Source organism: Triturus cristatus, chromosome 1_1 (genome assembly GCF_964204655.1).
Source record: "Triturus cristatus chromosome 1_1, aTriCri1.1, whole genome shotgun sequence".
NCBI classification, from domain to species: Eukaryota; Metazoa; Chordata; class Amphibia; order Caudata; family Salamandridae; genus Triturus; species Triturus cristatus.
In genome coordinates, this window is record NC_140579.1 from 293,696,734 (window position 1) to 293,713,737 (window position 17,004).

Below are 17,004 nucleotides of genomic sequence, written 5' to 3' on the forward strand. Positions count from 1 at the left end.
AAGGTTGATGTGTCTCTGGACATAGGTAAGAGTGCTAACCAACCCTGTAGCGGGTCTCTCAATGCCACTTTGGACGAGGCTCTTCTTGCCTTGAAACAGAGTGCTGAAGGTAAGGCACCCGATCCTGGTGGTGTCCCGGTTGACCCTTTTATTGCAATGGTTGAACTATGGGGGCCCATTCTGACTCGAGTGTTTAATGCAGTTGCACAGGGTACAATCCCTTTTAGTTGGGGTAATTCAATCATAGTGTCTATTTTTAAGAATGTGGGCAGATCTGACCCATCTCTCTCCTGGATTCCTCAGCTAAACTGATGGGTTGGGTTCTCCTACAGAAATTACAGCAATAAGCAGCAGACTATTCCATCCTTTCGGAGGCCCAGTATGGATTCAGGCAGAGGCTGGGGACAGTGATGCAGTGCGTGAATCTAGACCTGTTCATCGGGAAATACACTAGGGCTAGGTGAGAGTCCTTCTATTTATATTTTGCTGACCTCAGCAGCGCTTTTGATGTGGTTGATCACTCAATTCTTTGGTTTACATTGTGTTTGCTTGAGGCCACCCAAGAACATTGTCATTTTTTTGTCCAGACTGTATGAGGATCTGCCTGCCAATGACCGCTATAGCCCCAATGGGGTTCCCCACCATTTAAGATTAAGAGGAGCATTAGACAGGTTTGCATCTTAGCACCTTTCTTGTTCTATCTTTTTATTAATTGAGTCGATGATGTCCTTCAGGCTCCAGAGGACATTTGGTTCCTGTGTTGTTGTGCTCTGATGATGCTGAGCTGATATCAAGGACTCCCGTCGGACTGCAGAGACTGATGGACAGATTTTATGGAGGCCAGAATAATTAAGATTAACAACACTAAAACATTGACATTGTCATGCGGGGAAAAAAAAATGAAAAAGAGTAGGACCTTCTCTATTAGGGGCTCTCCAATTGAGAGGATTAGCTAATTTTGTTATTTGGGAATTCTTTTCCCAGTAATGGCTCATGGTCCCAATATATACAAAATGCCAGATACAAAATGAGCAGAGTCTGTGAGGAAGTCTTTAGGTTCTTCCACAAACTTGGTAGCCATCCTGTTAATGAAATGATTAATATATACAAGACAAGAGCATTGTCGGCTGCCATGTTCGATTGAGGCCTCTGGGACTGTACGCCCTGTGGCCCTCTCCAGGTTGAGAACGTCTTTCTTAGGCGTCTGCTCTGTACTCCGGACTCTGTATCATTTTTTATTGTTCATAAGGAGGTTGACCTAACCCACATGGAGGCAGCAGCGGTGGGCACGGATTGGGGAAGAAATAAAAAAATACACTTATCTAGACCCGTTTATCCTCCGTCATCTCTCAGCGTCTCTCCGAGTCTCCCGGCCAGAACAGAAGCAGGAAGCACACAGGCTCCCCTAAGCAAATCACAAAGCTGCAGTGCTGTGGTTCGGCGCTCAGACAGGCAGTGGGAGCCTGTGCATGTTCTCCACCCAGGAGGCACAGATCGTCCTATCAAGCGGTAAAGAAAAAACTACAGAAAGCACAACTCAAATATGCACTTCTATATCCAGCCCGGCTGAAAGTTATTTATGACAAAAAGACTCACTTCTTTGAGAGCCCAGCAGATGCCGAAGAATGGATGGAAGTTATGTGCATTGGCTCTAGCCAGCTCAGCCACTCAGTCCGCTCTTCTCCGGACTCAGACACACTCCCTAAACGGGGCTCCCATCTCTCCCAGAACTCCAGCCAGAGTAAAGGTGGCGCCGGCCCATCGCGCGACCAACAACGTCGCGACCAGGAGGGGGCCCTTGCGGTTGCTGGTGCATTCCGTGCAGACTCAAACAAAATTCCCACGGATTCGGAGGACAGCACTCTGAATTCGGACTCTGAACACAGTATAACTCTCTTCCCCACGATGACACCCCGGGCAGCAGACGACATAATTGATAACTGAACACCGATGCCGAATCTACAATGCCACCAGAAATATCCTTTGGTATATGCTTCTGTTGATAGTACGGATTCCACATTTTAGAGCCTGTTTATACAACTGTACATATGAACATTTTCACTCTACTATAGCCGGTTTATTAATATGGGGGGCTCAAATTGTTTGATGCCGTGATACAGATTGATCTCCTCTGTAGGTGTGAACAGAACTATGTTTATGAGGGACTTCGGAACTCTCTTACAAATGATTGGTTAAGATGGGAATACTGTCCTTAACAAGTCTACTTATGACACCCCCCCAGGGCAGGGTTCCGTAGAGCCGCTGGGTTGTGGACCTCACCATGACCATGACTAGGGGTGGCCGCCTCCCTACTAGCGTATGCACCGTTATCTGTTATGTATTGTTTGTGCATTATCGTTGGGCCCAGCGTAGTTCAGGCGCTGAGCCAAGTTCTGTTAATGTTTTGGGGAAAGGGGACTCCTGGTTGACGTTGGTCTACTGGCTCCGCGAATGCTGGAGCTCTACACTATACATGGTGCTATGCCCAGGACTGTTTCCACTTTAGGGTCTTACAACCTAATCACATGGAACGTGCGTGGGCTGGGGGCGATAAAGAAGCGTCATCGTATACATGCATATCTCCTCAGGCGTAAGACACATGTGGCGTTCCTCCAAGAATCCTGTTTAACTGAGTCTGAAACACAAAAAATGTGCAAAAAATGGAGAGGACAGATTTACTCTATTAATTACTCGGCTTTTACCAGAGGTGCGACCATTTGGGTGCGCCACGGGGTCCCATTTCTTGAACTGGAACACCGAGTTGATGACCAAGGGAGTTATATCCTGTTGAAAGGTACGCTGGATGGTTCCCCGGTGGTCCTCTGCAGCATTTATGCCCCTAACTTTGACCAGGACCGTTTCCTGCATAGAATAGGAGCAGCATTGGTGGACTGGGATGGTATCCCCTGGGTATTGGGGGGAGATTGGAATGCTGTATTGGACACTACCTTAGACAGGTCACATCCGCCCCTACATGGTACGAAAGCTAGTAAATTGGCTGAACAGTTCACGACATGGGCTGAAGGATGGGCACTCTCGGACACATGGCGATGCCTCCACCCCACCCATAAAGAATGCTCTAGATCCATCATTACTCAGGTCTGCCAGTCAACATATTTAGCAAAAACCTTCTCCGATCATAACCCTCTAGAGTTCACACTCAACTGGGTTAATGTGCCCACCCCAGTGCCCACCTGGAAATTGTACCCACAGCTTCTAGAAGATGCTCCATTCCTTACAGCTCTTTCCGACACCATAACGAAATATCTAGCCGAAAATTGGAACACAGCCTCCTCTAATTTAATTGAATGGGATGCCCTGAAAGTGGTGGTGCGGGGGCGTCGATAGGGCGGTTGGTGGGAGCCAGGAAGGAGACACACCAACAATTATTGAGCATCGAACAACAAATGGATACACTTGAGCGTGAGGAGGTGACAGACCCTGACAAAAAAGAGGCAATGCAGTCTGCCCATATAGACCATGCGGAAACACTAGAGACACTGCAGAAATAGATCACAGAGCATTCCTACAACGGAAACACACAGAGGCGGACAGGTCGGGTGCACTGCTCGCCCATATAGTTCGGGGTAGACCAGATCCACCAATCATAACTAGAATCCGTACACCCACCGGACATATAGTCCATACACAAAGAGAAATAAACACAGCCTTTTATGCTCACCTTGGAGCGCTTTACGCACCACCCCCCTGTGGAGGGCCCCTCTATAACAGAGTTTCTACAGGAGCTCCCTTTTCCGAAAATCCCCGAAAACGTACGAAAAGACATGGATGGCCCCATAACACAACAAGAAATTCGAGCTGCAATTAAGGGTCTGAACCGTAACAAAGCGCCTGGGGTGGAATTTTATCATACATACTCAGAGACCATGGTACCCACACTGGAATCAGTATATAAAGTTGCCTTTGAGACTGGTCACCTTCCACATTCCACCATGCAAGCACTGGTCACATCGATACCCAAACCGGGACGTGACGGCTTAGAGCTGTCTAATTATAGACCCCTCTCCCTGCTAGCCACTGAATATAAAATCTTAAGTAAGGCCCTTGCTAATAGTATACAGCCATATCTTAATACACTCATACACAGTGACCAATGCGGGTTCCTACTGAACCGTAGCACATCCCTTAATACCAGACGGTTACACTACGTAATGACGGCTGAACCATATGCTTACCAGTCTGCGGGCTGCTTAGCATTAGACCTCAGGCAGGCCTTGGATTCCCTCTCTTAGGACTTTATGTTTGCGACTTTGCAACGTTTTGGGTTCCCGGACACATATCTCAAATGGGTTCGCTTATTATATACATCCCCTACAGCCAGAGCACGCACAGGCCGTTACATCTCAGATCAATATACTATTCATAGGGGTACAAGGCACGGGTGCCCACTATCTCCCCTGTTGTTTGTGCTCACGCTGGAGCCCCTGGCTATAGCACTTAGAGGTTCGGCGGACCAGCTCGACATCCTCATTGATGGTGTAGACCACTTGCTATCCATTTATGCCGATGACATACGAGATCTGAAAGCAGATAATACCCCTCTTCCCGAGGTATTTGGCAATTTTGAACGCCTTTCGGGTCTGGCTATAAACCCTGGGAAATCTACCACCTACTTCTTCCGGGAAACACCATACCCAAAAAACCGGCAGTTTGGCGACTACACCCTACCGGTGGCCCCCACCACCTTTAAATATTTAGGCATTCACATATACAGAATGCAGACAGATCAAATCGACGGCAACATCGGGCGAGCGATAACGGCCCTTCGTGCCAGTGTAGTCTTCTGGTCGTCTTTACCGTTATCGGTGATAGGCAGAGTCGCCATCTCGTAGATGGTGCTGCTGCCTCGCCTATTATATTATTTCGTGAATTTGCCCGTGGTTCTCCCACTGTCCATTTTTAACACACTGAATACTATACTGGTGAATCTCATTTGGGGCACAGGCCGCAGACGAATGAGCCTGCGGAAGCTCCAACTGGATACCCGAAGTGGCGGTCTGGGAGTCCCTGACTTCAGGGCCTACTACTACGCCAGTCAGCTCCAGTGGCTATCGTACTGGACTGCGGGGAAAAATCTGCAGGAGATTGGATTTACGCCCCATAGATTAGACCGGGCGTGCTGCACTCACTACTATTACCTAGGGCCAAAATCCCCGCAGATAGCCCTCCCCTATTGAAGACAGCCCTACAATGCTGGAGGAGGGCCTTATCATACACCTCCCCAGCGACCCCTTACGCAACAAACATCCCCCTCCTGGGGATTCCCACACCACAAGGCAGACTCACAAAGGCCAGGATACAGGACTGGGCAGACACTGGGGTCGAAGACATTGGTGCATTCTTCGGCGATGGTACCATGCTGGACCATGACTCCTTCCGGCAGTCTACAGGCGCACCACCACGCTTATACTTACTACACGCTACAGTATCACACTATATTAGGCGCGCCTGGGCCCCACAGCGGAGTGAACCCCCACAACATAATCTAGTACACCTCTTATACTACATGGGAAATGGGGGACACTTGGTCCGTTCGTTTTACACAGGTATCGGACACATGCAGCAATCGCACTCACGGCCCTTAGGGCGCACTGGTCCGAGGACTCTAATATTGAAATTACCGACAAGGCCTGGGAATGTATGATTGAACACCCCAAAAAAGTGTCACGTAACGCAAGACTGAAGTTTATTCAGACGATGGTCCTCCATAGAGCATACCTTACCCCTGGGAGGATTCATCGCATGTTCCCAGACTCCCCCCATCACTGTCCCCGCTGTAAGGGAGATGAGGCAGACTTCCTCCATATACTATGGTCCTGCCCCTGCCTTAAGAGACTACTGGGTGGGAGTCGCTGCTCTCTGAACGAAGTCACACAAATCCCGGTCCCCGAAGAGGCTCTGAATTGCCTAGCAGGCCTCCGCAGATGCACAAAGGTGCAGAAGGTAATGTTAAAGTTCTTAGACCTGGCCCTCATTTTAGCAGTAAGAGCCCTCACCGTGAGGTGGAAGTCTCCCAGGGGTCCCGCGGTATCCACGTGGCAGGCTGACATGCTTCAGTAGAAGAGAGGGCAGAGAGTGCAGCTCTTCGCAGAGAGGAAGAGAGAGGGCTGAGGAAGCAGCTCATCTCGATGGACTGTGTGGCTATGCTGCTTAAACTAGAATCACTTGACTTATGAACTCCACAAGATACCCCAACCCTATAGTACACAAGGACACCATGTGAATTCTCATCTATAGGTTCCGAGACCCAGACACATGCTTTCTAACCCAAGGACACTACAGCCCTTCGAGTTTTATACCTTTAGTGCCATATATGGATTGACATAGAAGCCGAAATAAGACTGACCAGGAGAAGGGACTGGGTGGGTTAGGGAGGGAGGGGGACATGGTTGAATAGGTTTTTCTTGTTAATTGGAATATAACAGCTTTATACTGTCAATTTCTGTACTAGGACTCCAATGTATTAGTACCAACGACGTCTCTGGAGATCATTGTCCTCTGTTTTCTATCTCACATGAGTGATTGCATGAGGACACTAACCACAGCTGTGGTGGAGGGCAACAGACAGTCAAATGCGGCCATGCAGGAGCTGACCAGGGTGATGCAAGAGGGTCAGGTGACACAGAGGAGACGGCATCGCCAGTTGATGCAGCGCTTACAGGGCTATACACAATCAAAAAATCGCCTGAGCGCCAACACTGCACTGCTGTCCTGTAGGTCCGTCTCCATGCAGATCGAGATGACCCACTGTTGTGGGGATGTGGCCAAAGCACTGGGCCAGGTAACCAATGCCGTGGAACTAATGCAGTCTGCCACTGTTGGGGCTAGCAATGTGACGGGGGAAGAGGGGAGTGAGGAGGCCTCAAGCCTCAGCAGCCTGTCAGTGCCAGTCACCACTTGCAGAAGGCGCTCCACTCGCAGCATCACACCCTCCGTAGGCTCCATGAGGGATTGAGATGAAACAGGCGAAAGGCGGCTGGGGGTGCGTGGAAGGAAAAGATAGACAGGCATGTCCAGAGCCAAACAACCATGGTGAAGTAACCATTGCCACTGACATTACTAGTGACTGAGTTTCAAGTCCTATGATTATGTCATTGTATAATTTTTTGAAAATGCAATCCCTGTGCTACTTGGCACGTGATATGTGGGCTTCAACCCTACAACATAATTTAATTGTGAGAAATATAGTACAGTTCAGAAATGCTGTGTCATGTCTCATCAATACTCACCTCAGAATTTTTTTTGTGTTATTTCTGCACGTCTCCTTTGCCCTTCTGCTGAGGTTGCCCCATGTGCTGGTCTTAGTTGTGGCCCCTGCTGGTTTTCCTCCTCTGGTTCACTGTCTGTGAGTTCAATGGGTATGCCCCTCCTGGTGGCAATATTGTGCAACATGGCATATGCAGCCACAATTCTGCAGCAGGTGTTGGGCCGGTACTGCAACGCACCGCCAGTCTTGTGGATGCAGCGGAAGCGACTTCTCATCAGCCCAAAGGTGCATTCGATGACATTTCGTGTGGCGATGTGCACTGCATTGTACCTCTGCTCATTTGGAGTGGCTGGGTTGAGGCAAGGCATCATTCTGTAGTTTCGCACAGCAAATGCACCGTCATATACATGGTAATGAGCAAAGGGTTAGTAACAGTTCTGCATTGCCATTTCACCATTGTGTGTGAGGAATCATAATATGCGTTTACCAAGCAGATGTCCTTTGCCAAAATCACCCCTGAGCAGTCGGGTGTGTACGCTACTGTGTCTGAATATATAGGAGTCATGTGTGCTCCCAGGGTATTGAGCCACAATGTCTGTGATGATATGGTTGGCGTTGCAGACTAACTGTATGTTGATTGAGTGATAGGATTTACGGTTGCTAAAAATGTATTCTTTCACAGCTGGGGGACAAATGGCAACATGAGTTCCATTTATGCATCCCATTACGTGTGGGAACCGGGCTATCTTGTAGAAGTCCTGTTTGGTCCTATTCAATTAGGTGTAGGCAAGATAGGACCTGCACATGAGTGGGGATGGCATGAGTCCTATGAGTGTGGCGCTGCATTAGGGGTTCCAATCCTATTATTAGGTCAAGGATCATGTCACCATTCAGCCTGTACTTGTCGTAGATTTCTTCATCAGTTTGTCCTAACAATGTGATGCGCACTCTGAAGATGCGCTCCTGTATTCTCCTTCTTCGCTGTGCTGCTGCCTGGAGCCTCATCCTCCTCGCCACTAGGTAGAGCGCTGCCATTGTGAAAGTTTCTGTGGCCTTCTGAGTCGGTTTATATAGGTTTCTGATGATTTGCACCTGTATGGCATTTTCACTCATGGTTACCACCTGATTGTGATCCTTCTTAAATTGCACTTGCAAATTGCGTATTTCTACCAAATCGCAATTTGCAATTTTTCATGCATTTGTTTGCGATTCCATATTTGCGAATCTCTATTTGGGATTCGCAAATATGGATTTCGCTAATAAGGATTCGCAAATTATGTCTACGCAAAATTAGCAATTCCTTATTTTTGCGATTTCAGGATTTTTCTCAGATTTGGGTTCATGCATTGGGAATTAGCTAAATTGCGCTCAGAAAGAGGGTTTATTTGTGATTCGCAATTTTTGCGAGCGCTATTTAGCTTGATGCATGTGCCTGATAGTGTCTTATATTTTACATTGTATCTCTGTTGTTAAACATTTTATTATTATTTATGTTTGTATTTTATTCTTTGTACTTTTATTGACTACTTTGATTGTGCCGAATAAAGATTTAAAATCAAATTGATCCATGTACTGTGTGCCTGTGTTTGTTCTGCTGGGCCATTGTTGCCTTCATTGCTTTGATACATCTTGGTATTTCATTTACAACCAAAACCATATTTTATCTTGGTTCACATCAACTGAAACAAAAGAAAGCTTCAAGATTGCAACAAGGCAACCTCTGGAGATATGGAGCTATTTTGTTTTGGACGATTGCAAATGAGACTTGTTTGTAGGGATTGGTACGGTAACACAAGTTTCAAAGGAGTCCGTCTGATGGTCTAGTTCTTATGCAACCTTTACGAGTGTCAGTGTTCTTAATGCGAATTAAGAAAAGGTGCAAATGAAGTGGCATAAATGCGGAAGCTGAGTGGGACAAACAACAATTTTCAGCAGGAGTTTAAACCGGTATTTCACCTGACTCACCCTGTAACATTTGTAACTCATAACTCATGACTTATTCTTAACTTCCTTAGTCAACATGCAAGTTTCCTTTTGAAATCCTGCAGTATGCTTCGACAGAAGAGTGGATGCACGGTATCTATGTTTCCAAGAACAAATGCAGCACATACTTTCTAACTAATATGCTTGGGAAATCCTAAATGGCTCTTATTTCCTGCTTTCATCAGCTCACACGGTCACACTCTTTCCCACTGCCGCACAATCCTATTTACTTCATCTGCTTGCTTAACAACAGCCACAAAAACATGCTTATGTGGAAAAGTCTGTGCAACATTCACTTTGGTTTTTCTGTTTGAAAACCTCTCTTACCCAATAAATAAAAAAGCTGTGGTTAGCTCTCTCCTCTGTAGCAACCATGGCTAGGCATGTGTCACCTGCCACATTCTCCGCAAGTCCATGCTTAGATCCATTTCTGCTTTGTATGTCTACATTTGTATACTTAAATTTGTTAAAAAAAATTGAGACTCTTCATGCAAAGAAATGTCAGTCTTAGAAATATGAGCATATCTGTAGATTTCACTGAGGCATCTTTTAGGAGTTCAATTATAAGGCCATGTCTTTGTGATTCGAAGACACTTCAATATATCTATCATGTGTGATGCCTCGCCGAAGTTAGTGGACTGTGCTTGAATCTCTTGTGTAGGTGACAAGTTTCCACATTGGTGTATTTTACCATTTAATCTGGGACGTGTTCAATAGTGTTTATTTGACACACAATATCAGTACCAGTTGGAGGTAGCCTCATTCTGAACTTGTTCATGCAGTGACCAGGATATATTAAGTACCTCTCCCATGGCTGAGGCCCGGATGTGCATCAGTGTTTTGTCTTTTTAAACAAATTCCATCGGTTTGAAGTAGGCCAGCGTTTCTGTCAGTTTAGCCAGAAAACAATAATTTGCATTGGTCTATCATTGGCTAGGTTACTGTGCCCACGTCTGCCTTCTTTAGAAGAGGCTGAATGAATTGGCCTTTTTGTTGTGATGATACAAAACCAGTGGTCAGTAAAGTATTTGTTGTCATTTGTGCAGTTTCTGTAAGAGGTGAGATTTTCTTAAAATGGCCAGTGAGCAAAAGTCTGCTGGGGACCCATGGTCCATATAATTATGGGCAGCGTTGGTTCAGGGCAAAACCGAGCGCCTGTTTTTTGGTTTTGTTTGTGAGTTGGGTGTCTCACGACCATAAAATAATTTCTCTGACTTAATTCATGAACTTTAAACAGAACAAGTCGGAAACAGTGAGTCCAGATAGCCTCTCTTTGTTTACAACTTGTTCTGACTAAAGTTCATGCCTTAATTTGGGGAAGTTCCAAGTTTGATTTTATTAACAGTTTGATGTCATGCCAATAAGGCAATGCAAGCATTACATATACATACAAATCATAAGATTAAAATACGACATACTGCTTAGAGAAGAACTCTGATCGTTCCAAAAACATATACATTTTACACACAAAAAACTATTACAACCGAGCACCACTTGCTCCTCATAAAAAGATATACTCAGTCCACGAATACTAGGTTTTACATACTGCATAGCCTATGTTTTTAAAAAGTGTGATAGATCACATATTTCAACAGATTTCAGTTATCAACAAACAGAGTACAATTTCCTTTAAACAGAAACAAGCCACAACAGAGAGTGAACCAATAAAAAAGAACAATAAAATCTATCCAGATCCCAATCCAAGCAAGGACTCTCATCCATAAAAACCAGTTTCACAAAAAATATGTAATTAAGCATATATTTATACATAGTAAACCTTATAATTGTGCAAAATATAGTTGCCTTTGTGCAAAATGGAGCCGCAGTAGTGTAAAATATAATTATATGTTTACGGAATGCAATGGGACGAGATAGGCATTGGCGTTATGCAAAATACCATTCTTATACAGGATATGTGTATTTATAGGATAATACCCCAAGGAATGTTATCATACTGGCCCTTAATGGACATGGGCAAGGTCTCTATGTGTTTCAGAAGACATCCAGACTGATGTGTCCTACATGAACTGGGTGCTTTGAAAGCTTGTGTGTTATAAGATATTCCACCATGGAATTTCATTACAAGTTTTTATGTGAACGTTTGTGTGTTGTAGGATAATCCCCCATGGAATTTAATCATAATGGCCATTAGACAATGTATTGGATCTACTGGAGGTGACAGGCTACTATCCCTTTGGCCACTGCAGCGTATGCTACCTTACAATACCCACAAAAGAGATTGATCTGGCCCTAAATTCCCCATGGCAGCTAAGAAAGCATTCAAACTGTAACACCAAGCAGGTGATTTACATGATGAACTGTCCCTGCAATTTAAACTACTTAGGGGCCAATTCCGATCCGGGTCGGAAAGCACTCCGACCGAGTCGGATCCAGAGTGTTTTCCGACCGAGCCGGACTCCTACAGTCCGACCGAGCGAGTACGATGCGCACGTATGCTGTTGGACTCGGTTCGGTCGGACTCCCATAGAAGTCAATGGGAGCCAGTCGTACAACGCGTACATGGGCTCCCAATGACTGAATAGGTATGTCTCGAACAAGTACGCCCCCTACAGTGGGTATGCGTCAGTGCCACCCGCACCGTACATGCCTGTGTTGGGGAGACCCATAGTTCTCCCCCTGTTTCCGAGTCGTACGGCTGTGGGTGCCAGGGGGTCCTACGCGGACCCCCAAAGTCCGACTCCGGGAGGTTTGCGAGCCGGACACTCCGGCTCGCACAGGCTGTCCGACGCGTGCATCGTACTGGCTCGGTTGTAAATCGCATCCATTGCACGCCACGGTTAGCTTCCGACCCGGACGTACGGAGCGGTTCAGACCCGGAAATGACTCGGTCGGTGAATTTCATGTAGCTCGCATCGTACTTGCTCGCTCGTACAGCTGTACGAGTCGGCTGGAAAACACGCGTACGGCTCATAGTTTTTCCGGCCGAACCCGATTTGGTGCCCTTCTGACCGAGATCGGAATCGGCCCCTTAGGGATGACAACCAGAAAGGCAAGTACCAGAACAGGGGAGCATAGGAGCAATATTTGCTGCAGACACCTCACTACAAAAATGGTTGAACACTACGTAAGCATGAGATATACAGTGAAAGACCTCAAGTGGGTCATTCTGGAGCAAGTAACAACAGAAACCAGAAATCTGAAGAGAATCCGATTTGAAAAAGAGCAACGGTGGATTTACATATTGTTCACCCACATTAAGGGCCTGAATTATGTAATTCGATGGTGGAATATCAAATAACACACAAGCTTTCAAAGCACCTGGTTCACGTAGGACATATCAGTCTCAGAGTCCTCTTAAATACATAGAGACCTTGCCCATGTACATTAAGGGCTAGTATGATAACATTCCACAGGGGATTATCCTACAACACACAAACGTTCAAGTAAAAACCTGTTGTGATGACATTCTATGGTGGAATATCTTATAACACACAAGTTTGCAAAGCACCTGGTTCACGTAGGACATATCAGTCTCGGTGTCTTCTGAAACACATAGAGACCTCGCCCGTGTACATTAAGGGCCAGTATGATAACATTCCATGAATAACTATCCTACAACACACAAAACGCTCATATAAAAACCTGTTGTGTATAAGAAGTCTCTGGGTCCATTTAATACATGAAACATGACCAGGAGTACTTCATATTAAGAATACTTCATACCCCAGCCCTCCATGGGCTCCCATCCTGATAATTACTGCACGTTCATTATGGGCTGCAACGAAACTGACTGACTTTTGCCAATGCGGGCGGTAAGACCACAAATCCAGTAATGAGTCAGATTATCGAGGCAAAACATTTGAACTACAATAATATCAAGTGAGAAATATCGTGGACTTGAACTATTGAGTGCAAGTATATCGTTGTCAAGAATATTGATTTGAAGGTAAGTAATATCGAATTAAAAAATATAGAAGTCATTAATATAGGTAGTAAGAGTATAGTTGTTCAAAATATCGTTTTTTCATTATTGTTATGTTTTTTAGTTTATATTTTACATGTATAGGATATTATTTTTCAGTTTAATTATTGTTTATGTTTCTTACTATATAAGTAACATTGTTAGTAGCTACGAAATTTAATTTAATTAAATATTGTGTTTTTTAGTTCTGTAGCAGGTTGTGGATTTATAGGGGTAAAGGGTGGGAAGTAATTTAATTATAATAAATGATTGATTATAATATTATTTATTTAATTTTGTTAACTGTGTCATGAATTTTTTTAATGTAAATGTTTTTGTGGGTTGTGGTGTTTATAGGGGTAAAGGGTGGGAAGTAATTTATTTTTAATTAATTAATCATTTGTTGTTAATTAATATTAATTACTTCATTATGTCAATTGTATCATTATTATTTTTAGGTGTAAGTTGTGGGGTTATAGGAGTAAAGTGTGGGAAGGCATTTATTTTTTATTAATTAATAATTAGTTGTTAATTAATAATAATTATTTAATTGGAAATTAATTATGTTAATTATGCATTTGTAGGTCTGGGTTGTGGAGTAATGGGTGAGAAGTAATTTATTTTAAATGTATTAATAATTAGTTGTTAAATATTATTAATACATTAATTATGTTAATTGTGTAATGAATTTTTGTAAGTGGGTTGTGAGGTTTATGGGGTAATTTCTTTTGCATTAATTAATAATTTGCTAATTAATCGATTGATAATTAATTTTGTTAATTGTTTAATTAAATGTTTTTTAGGTTTGGGTTGTGGGGTTTATAGGGGTAAAAGGTGGGGAGAACACTATTTTATTTTATTTGTTAATTACTTGTGAAATACTATTAATTATTTAATTGTAAATTAATTAATTTAATTGTGTTAGTAATTTTTTTCAGTTTAAATTTAGGTTGGGGTTGTGGACTGTATTCTGGTAAAGGGTGGGAAGATAATTAATTTTAATGAATTGAGATTTACATAAATAATATTTGTGTAATTGATAAATAATTATTTTAATTGTGCAAGTACATTTTCCTAAATTTAGATGTGGGTTGTGGGTTTTGTAAGGGTATGGGGTGGGAAATAAATTAATGTTATATTTTTAATATTAAATATATGTCTAGTTTGTATTCAACACAATTTAAAATGTATGTATTGTGTTCAAATTATTTGAATTGTGTTTAAGATATGTTACTTTGTTTTTAATGTTGCACTGACTGGAGTGGGAATAGTACATTTTACCCCTCTGCAAACCAACACTTTCCCTACTGTTGCACTGACTGGAGTGGGAATAATACATTTCCCCTCCACAATCCAACACTGTCCCTACTGTTGCACTGACTGGAATGGGAATAGGATATTTTACCCCTCAGTGGGAGTAATTATTTTTATATTTATTAAGTATAAAAATGTTTTCTTATTCATGTGGTGGGAAATGTATATGTATTTATTTTAATTTGTAATAATTTATTTTATGTTTTAATTAATATAATTATGTGTTTGATTTAATTATAATCATAATATTATTATTTTCAATTTGTTTGTTTGTAACTTATTATTTTTTTTTTAAATCTTTTTATTTTATTATACTTAACATCAACAAGGCATAAATCTTCCAGATGATATGCTTACATAGTGAAAATCAGCAAAGCACATTCCCAATACATTACTACGTTGAGATGCAATACGACATATTCTTACCTGTAACTTATTTTTAATTAAATTGTAAAATATGTGCGTTGTTTATTTTTATTTGAAATTAAATTGATTCTGTTTTATAATATTTTGGTGCCGATTCCGATCCGTTAAAAAAAATTACCGTCCGACTCGCATCCGTATTTTTTTACGTACGAATCGTACAAGTCCCGTACAAACGGCGAAGTACGAATCGTACCTGAAAAATCCATACGAATGACTTCGGGAAAAGTCTACGAGACGTCCCCGGACATTTTTACATACAAATTGTAAAACTGAAGTCCGAGCGCGCAAGTACGATCTGTACCGGCCGTCCGAAAACACAAGCGCATGGAAAAGGCTCCGTACGGATTGAACGCCGTACCACTCGTATCCGGGTAAACTTGTGCCCGGGATACGAGTCGTACAGCCCCCCCTAGCCCCCCACATGTCTGCATCGTACCCCCCCATGTCCGCACTGTACCCCAGCCCCGTACATGTACGCACCGTACCCCACCACCGTACCCCAGCCCCGTACTTATACGCACCGTACCCCAGCACCGTACCCCAACACCGTACCCCAGTCCCGTACTTGGATGCACCGTACCCCACCACCGTACCCCACCACCGTACCCCAGCCCCGTACATGTACGCACCGTACCCCACCACCCTACCCCAGCCCCTTACTTGTATGCACCGTACCCCACCACCGTCCCCAGCCCATTACTTGTACGCACCGTACCCCACCACCATCCCCCAGCCCCTTACTTGTACGCACCCTACCCCACCACCGTACCCCAGCCCCTTACTTGTACGCACCCTACCCCACCACCGTACCCCAGCCCCGTACTTGGACGCACCGTACCCCAGCACCGTACCCCATGCCCCTACTTGGACGCACCGTACCCCAGCGCCCTACACCAGCACCGTACCCCAACACCGTCCCCAGCCCCTTACTTGTACGCACCGTACCCCACCACCGTACCCCAGCCGCGTACATGGACGCACCGTACCCCACCACCGTACCCCAGCATCGTGTATGTACGAACCGTACAACAACATTGCATATGTGAGCACCGTACAACAACATCGCGTATGTAAGCACCTTACATATGCTAAAACGACTCGTACAGAACCAGGACACTGCAACACAGCACAAGGAGGGTCCATTCGAATCGCACAACAACACAAAACACATCCACAGTACTAAAAACATCTAAAAGACTGACCTGGCACATCCAAACAGGCAAACAGAGGCCCAAACTCACAACCACCTCTTATAACACACCCACCAAAATTTCAAACCCAGCCACACCCACAAATGGACCAATAAAAAGGGCCCACACTCACAAACCATGAGCCTTTGCAACAGACCCACTGCTGACAGACACCACACACAAACAACAGCACCCATACACCTTAACTTACACACCATCACACAACCTCCTTCACACATACCCCCTCTACACATTCACACACACCCCTACACATTCACACCCACACAACCACAACCATCCACACCCACACCATGCCCACAGACATCCTTGTCAACAAAGTCATCAGAGTCGAGCCACAGCTCTTTGGAACATTGGTCAGACAGACCAGCATAGCCGAAAAATCACACCTGTGGCAGAGGATCGTCGATCGGGTGAATGCTGTTGCGCCCATCAGAAGGATCAGGAATGAATGCCAAGGCAGGTGGTACGATCTGCGGAGGGCAGTCAAGCACAAAATGAACGAGGACTACGCCCAGAGTAACATCACAGGAGGTGGGCTGCCCCGCAGACCGGTACATTACCATCCCTGGGAGGAGAAGGTGATGGCCCTGCTTCCGCCGGTGGGAGTACACGGAGTCGAAGGAGTTGCCGAGCCTGGTGAGTACACAAACAACTTACGTAACATGGGGGTAATGGCACCCACACCCCAACTACAACAAATGCACTCACCTACCCCCAAGCCCTCACCGGACACAACCACACTCAGAAACAACGCTCATGCCATTAACATGTGTATGCCCCATTCACAAAGCAAGGCCTTGCCATGTCCCAGGCTACACAAACCACAAACCCAAGACTGGATGTCCGGGATGCTGGGAGGGTGGGGATCACTAAACATATTGTACAACTCAGAAACAGACACCATTGCCCTCAGCCCATAT